The 6,765-nt window shown below is 35.5% G+C and overlaps 1 long non-coding RNA gene across 1 annotated transcript; it reads left to right on the forward strand.

Moving 5' to 3' along the window:
- The first annotated feature begins 1,502 nt into the window (after positions 1–1,502).
- LOC112950122 lies at positions 1,503–5,876 on the forward strand. Its single transcript, XR_003249959.1, has 3 exons — positions 1,503–1,521; positions 3,711–3,772; positions 5,593–5,876. It is a non-coding gene; the product is annotated as an uncharacterized LOC112950122 (long non-coding RNA).
- The last annotated feature ends 889 nt before the right edge of the window (positions 5,877–6,765 follow it).

The following is a 6,765-nucleotide window of genomic DNA, read 5'->3' on the forward strand; positions in this document are numbered from 1 at the left end:
AAAGGTAAAGCAGGATGTAGTAGGATTAGCTCAGAATTTGAAAGATTCATGAATTACAGAGCTTTTGTAATTTGCAAACAAAAGACTGAGGAAACAGAACAATTTTTAGGTTTTTAGTGATTTAAAGAAAAGAGAAGCAATTTAAGAAAACTTTTTTTCTTAGATTGACAATGGTTTCTTTGCTTTTTCTTGGAATTACTTCAGTGTTTCAGAAATTTAGGGAATCGTGAATTGCTGTTGATTACATGGAAATATCACCTTTGAATTTCTCAAAGTACCTGTTTAATCATCTCTCTGTGTTTTTGTTCCTTTGGAATGTGGTCTAACATTAAGTGCAATATTTTTGCAATATTTTTTAGTTGTCCACAATAGAATTGACACGAACCTTAATTTTCTTGGAGGGGCAGGGGGGAAATATAAGTATTTTTCACTACTTGTACGTATCTACTCATTGCATAATTCATTAGAACTGAGAACCAGAAAGTGCAAGGCTAGAATGACACTACATAAAAACCTCCAAGACTTCTTTCTTGCTAGTTTTTAATGTTCCCAAATTTAAAATGCCTATATTCTTTTAAAAGAAGCTGCTTGGCTCAGCTAGAAAAAATAAGAGTAATTTATATTAAGACAAGGGAGAAGATCCTTTATATTTGCAAGACCAGAAGCTCCTTTGTATTTGTAAGGCCAGAAGTTTTCTGACTGCTTGTTAATTACACTGAGGTAATGTAAACTAGAAATCGATGTAATTTGGTGTAAACAAACACTAATGTGTCAGGCTAGATGCTGAACAGAAGTTACTGCCTTTCTTCAAGATCTAACTTTTTTTTTTTAATCAATTTATGGTGCTAAGACATAAGAATATAGCATGTGAAATGCTTGCTCTGAGCCCCCAGTTCACCTTAATTAAAACCAGCTGATGCTATCAGCTGGCATAGGGGAAATAGAATTAATGGGAGATGTGCARGGTGACCAAAGTAGTGGCTATTAATAAAAGTGCTTGCTAGGATGTGGCTTTTCCATTGGACTTGACAGAGAAGGGACCAGGCCTGTACATACTGATTTTAGCTGAGCAAGGCTATGAGCTGTCATTTTAGAAAAAAGCCTGATGAGATCATATAGCTTATTGAGCAATCTTTCTGTAGAGATAGAGGAGTAATAGTAATATTGAATATGATGATGGCAAAGCAGTTATATGTGGTCCTGGTAACTAATGAAGAATGCCAAGAATCAGCTTCATTTGACCCAGGTGCATGAAAGGAGCATGAGGACTGTTAGAAGATAACCATACTGATAAGAGATTGGAAGGACTTGTTAGTCTGAGRGGATGAAGTTTGAGAGCTAATTCAGTGGCGCTGTGATTCTAYGCAGCAGATGCAAATTAGGGTTGAGTTATTTCAGCTGAGGGATGATTCATAAGCGTGGCTGAGTATTTACAGATTGCTTATTTCTGAAGCACATTTTGACCTTCCTGAAGTCCTGAGGTATGTTTGCAAGGAACAGAAACAAGACACATCATTTGTGGTAAGATGATCAAATATCCTTTTTGAAAAGGACASTGTGAAAGTCTTCCTGAAGGAAGATTTTACTTACTCTTTGGTCATGTTTCCGAGTCTCTACCACTTGCTTCGGAGATCAGGAATCACGATTTTTTCTTGTCCTTCCTGGTGCCTAACTTGGTTTCCAAATTTGTGCTTTGCCTTCCTCTGAAAACTAGCTACATCTAGAGATGTGCCATAGGATACTCTAAAGAACTGCCTGTTCTTATTTGAGGGAAAGTGCTTGTTTGAGGGAAAGTCCCTCACATTTTTAATTTTTCTGAACATCTGCTCAGGCTTAAYATAATCACTAATTTGGGGGTTATAAAGGAAACATATCTATGTTATAGTAACTGTTGGKCAGTTTGTTGGTTTTCTTTCCTCTGGGGCAGGACATGCTCATTTGCCCTGGGATTGCCGGGGAAAGTTACATGACAAATTACAGAGAGCGTAGAATGGTGATCCAGGTTCTCCCTATAAATGTAAAGTATGTAATGTATGCATTCGCAACAAGACTTACTGTTCCCGAGGCTATGAAAACAGAACTAACACTGTAAGTACTTGCATTCTCCAAAAATGATTAGGATTATGTTTTCACACACTACTGTGTTTTCTAAATACTAGAAATCATTGTTTCTTTATCTTGTCTATAGCATAAATTAGTTTTGTTTAGCAGGAAATACCTACTCCCAGTCCTTTAGATATATGCGTGTCCATCTGTATGTGTGTGATTAGCTTTAATAGGTTCAGTGAATTCATAAACTACAAATCAGCAGACATGTTTGCACAGTCAGGATCCTGGTGTTTCAGGCCATCCTCTAAATACTCTAGTAGTTTTATGTTAAAATTTAAATGAATGCAAATGAAATTAAATGCCTTATGCCACAGCAGATCTGAACATCTCCTGCACTTCGAATAAATTTTACTTAGTGCTTTGTACCTGCTTAACAACTAATAATCCCAATTAGTTATAAAATACTAAGTATGACTTGTTGCTAATGACAACAGCATGTGACAAATGATGTTCCCTTTGCTAGCAAAGACAGGCTGAGGGGAAGAGCTGGTAAGAGTTACACAGAGACAACTTAAATTTCCAGTGCCTTTCTTTTTAATTCCTCTGAACTTGAATGCTTGTGTGTGTGTGTGGCAGATTTCAAAACAGGCACAAGCAGTTCTTGATTTTGTAAAGACTTTTTATCCCCAATATTTGTGGTAATAGGTAGCCTAATTAAAAGTCAGCAGACTCATCAGAATATTTGATAAATATTTTGGATTCTTCATTTTTGTTTCTTCCCTTTTAGCAAGTGGTAGTTCTTATACCTTGTAAATAAATGAACTTGTGAAAAAAAAGTTTCTAAGATTTTACTTGTAGGGTATACTCATTTCAAGCAAAATTAGCTCTTTATCTGTACTATACAAAGTTGTGTCTTTCAGTAATGTTTTAAATCTGCCTGGAAGAGTGCTGAGCCTAGATGCTGCAGTATGTCCAAGATGTGAGCTAAATTTGATTTTTTTTCAAATGGAAAAATCCATGCTTGGTGCTAAAAATATTTACAAGGATCAGGACGAAATTACTAGCACGAGTGACCAATGCACAGTGTATGTGCAATCCCAGTATAGATGGATCTTAAGGCGGGCAGCAGAATTCCATCTTCCATGGCCGAACCGCTCGCCTAATTTAACTTTTGTCATAGGTTATCATACAGGTAACATTAAGGGTTTTTGTTGGCAGATTTTTGTTAAATTTTTTTTATTTTTTTTGAGGGAGTAGGGAAACTTTAAGACACTGAACTGCAGTTATTTTTTACTTTCAATAATATGAATAGTTTAAGGTTTTTTGGTGTTAAAATTCCAAAAAAAAACCTGGCACAAATGTCTCTGCCTAGAGTAACATAACTGACATGTTCTGTACTACAGTTTTGTGATGATTTTTCTTTTTATAAAAGGGAATGAGTCTCTCTGGATGACAATGTCTTTCAAACTCAACTTTTAAACAGGCTTAAAATATGCAAGAAGAATTTCTTTAAACATTTTCTTCACGTAATTCATATTCATTATTCTGCAGCAAATGTTTCTTTCAAGAAAAGAAGGATTTATGGAAAACATGTTTAGAAATTTTAACTAAGTCTAACAAATTTAAATGTAGATGTGACCAAATGTGCTTTTAAACTTCAGGAGCCTTCTGAATATGAAAGAGAATAAATTGTTGGCACGTTTTCATACCATCCAACTGCTACGTAAGTGGCTAAAGCTTTTCCTCCTCCTTTTCTCCCTTTTCCCACTTCTCTTCTTCACCAGACTCCCCTCACACCCTCCTCCCCTCTCTCCAAATAAAAGAAAGAAAAACCTTGTACTGAAAGAGTAGACTTGCAACTTCATCTTACAGGGTTTGGAAAAAAGGTGTCTTGCATTGTTTCACATGTCCTTTATCATGTTTTTGCTCTTCAGAACTCCTTTCTACAGGCCTTTCTAATTGTTTTGTGGTGTACAAGAAATGCACCCTTTTCCATCCATTGCTTGTGATCTCTTCCCTTCATGATTCTGCAGAGAAATCTTTTTTCTTATTACATAATTTTCTTAAATTTGTATTCTTTAAGATCTTGTCATGAGTGCTATGTTGCTTGAGAGCCTGAAGCAGAAAAGCAGATGCGAAACTACTGGCTTGGCATATATTAAAGAAAAAAAAGACGGGGATGGTGGTTAGAAGGGGAATCGCTTGTTTTCATTTAAACAATTAATTTAAATACATTTTTGCCAAAGAATTTTGTTAACAATAGTAATGCTCAGGAAATATTGAAAACCATTTTTTTCATAATCTGAGATGATTGATTCCAGCCAAAATGAGCCTTTTTACCATTTCTCCTTTTGACCATGTCTACCAGGGCAGAGGAACATATCCCTTCTCTTGTTATGAATTAGGCTTGCTTAATATGGCTTGTTCATAACTTTATTGACTTTTCTTTTGCTGGATTATCTTAACCTGAACCAACTCACTGTATTGTGATTTTTGTCAAATAGAAAAGTTCATAACTCATTTTGTTGTTCTAAAGGCTTATCTCCACTGTCCCTGTTTTCATTTCTTGCAAATGTGTAGCCTTCCACATTGAGCAACTTGGTATAGAAAATTCTTTCCATTGACAACTTAAAATTCAGAGTTTGATTTAACTGGGAGATAAAAGTTTAATGCTCTATATCTTTTTCTGTACCCAAGAGCCTTAGCTTATACTTTGATTAATTATCTGAAATGACTTTGGATGGATTAGGTAGATGTAAATTTAGCTTGGCAGTAGTCTGGGCTRCCTCATTGAGGTAAGTTTTCAGAACATGGAAATGCACTGATCAGCTGCCCCAGGCTTATTCTTAAAGAGCTGTTACCACCCCTGGGGGTACTGTTTTGTGTGACCTTCAGCTTCTCTTTTAAAAAAAGTAGAAAAAAAAAATGTAGAAAAAAAAAAAAAAAAAAAAAAAAAAAAAAAAAAAAAAAAAAGATTTTTTTTTTTCCTGTTATAGCCTGTCCATACTGAAGAACTCTTCAACATAATCAGATGTCTCTGGGTTTCATAATCTATTTACTTGATTTTTGGCCTGGCCTGGTTTGAAACAATGTGCACTAGGCCTGAGTACAGTCGTGCTTGTATACATAGGTCCACATGTGTAAAAGATATAAAAGTAAATGTATTTGTTACTTGAAAATATGCCCATTTACCTGCATATTAAGCAGATGTAGTTTCTGACACTGGAAAAATATCCCTTACAAAATATGGAGAAACTGTACTACTGAATCATGATATATTTAAAGGTTTCATAAATGTATTTGTGTTATGTATAGGGGGACACATGGTTTAATGCATATGCAAGAATGAACACTTTTAACATTTAGCATAAAGTTTATACTGACAGCCAAAAGCAAATGGCAGATGTTCTACTGTAACAAACAGCTAGTGATAAAGAAATTGCCCCAAGCTCAGATTTTCAAAAGACAGTATAGGTGTTCAGTAGAGATTTGTAGCAGTTAGTTGCTAACAAGTACTAATTATGTTTTTTTTTCTTTCTACAGGATAGATTTTAAGTCAAACTTTCAAAATAGGAAGCAGAGTAAATAATATCTGCCTGTCAGGAAAGAGGACCACTGTTCCTTAATTCTATTTGGGTTTGGACCTTTTATACTGGATAGTCACTGCAAATTTGGAATGTGAAGCTGGCTCTCTGTCTTGCCTTTAAAACAAACAAAAAATCAAAACCCAAGAACAACAGAAACACAACGCACACATCGTAAATTCTACGATGTCTTGAAATAGGGGCAAGAGAGACATAAATGAATGCAGAGGTTTGCTGTGAAATCCCAGTTATTTAAAAATTCATTTGATAGACAAGCAAGACATTTCAGTTTGTTTGTTTGGCCTCATAACCATTTTGAATCTGGTCACTAGGAACTACTGGGAATACAGACAAAATAAGGGCTCCTTTTCCCCATGAAGGCTGCAGATCAATTTTCAAAGTTGCCATTAAAACCAGAAAAACACACTTTGAAAAGCTCTACTTATTAAATAACCCCATAACTGCAGAGACACTCCCACGGGCTGCAATACTGGATGGAGTTGGGCCCAGCTCTTCGACTGTGTCTTGCCGTCTGTTCCTAAGCGYGCTGTGTGCTCCTTGCACTTGTCTTAATTGTCCTTGAACACATGAAAACCTTTTTGCTTCCCCTGAAAATCAGTATAAAGCTTCTTGTAAACCTGTTTTTTGCATCATCTTTCTGATTGCAAGGTCCTGACCAGGATTCAGGCATGGGTGCCAAAAAGATGTGAGGTTAGAGTAACATGTGTGATTGGCTCCTAGTAGGTTTTTTTTTCTTTCCTTAGATTGTACACTCAGTAAAGACACTTACCAAGTGCCTGTAAGGACTTATTACAAACAGTAGGAATATAGAAAGAGAAATGGAGGTGTGTATTTCCTCCTATCACACATGCAACTGCTGTTAGAATAAAAAAAAAAAAAAAAAAAAAAAAGCTAGAGAGTAGATTCTGAGGCCAGCCAATAAAAACCAGTGCAAAACTTGCTTTTTTTTTTTTTTGTTTGTTTGGTTTTTTTTTGTTTTTTGTTTTGTTTTGCTTTTAGGCATCTTGCTCTACTAGTAGCAGCAAAAGCTCTGCAGGCTTTATGAATTTGAATAAACTGTGAATTTGCATATGGAAATCCTTGCTAGGTTGAAAGGAAAACACATTAACTA

This window comes from Nothoprocta perdicaria, unplaced genomic scaffold, assembly GCF_003342845.1.
Source record: "Nothoprocta perdicaria isolate Ctin4 unplaced genomic scaffold, notPer1 scaffold_31, whole genome shotgun sequence".
Lineage (NCBI taxonomy): Eukaryota > Metazoa > Chordata > Aves > Tinamiformes > Tinamidae > Nothoprocta > Nothoprocta perdicaria.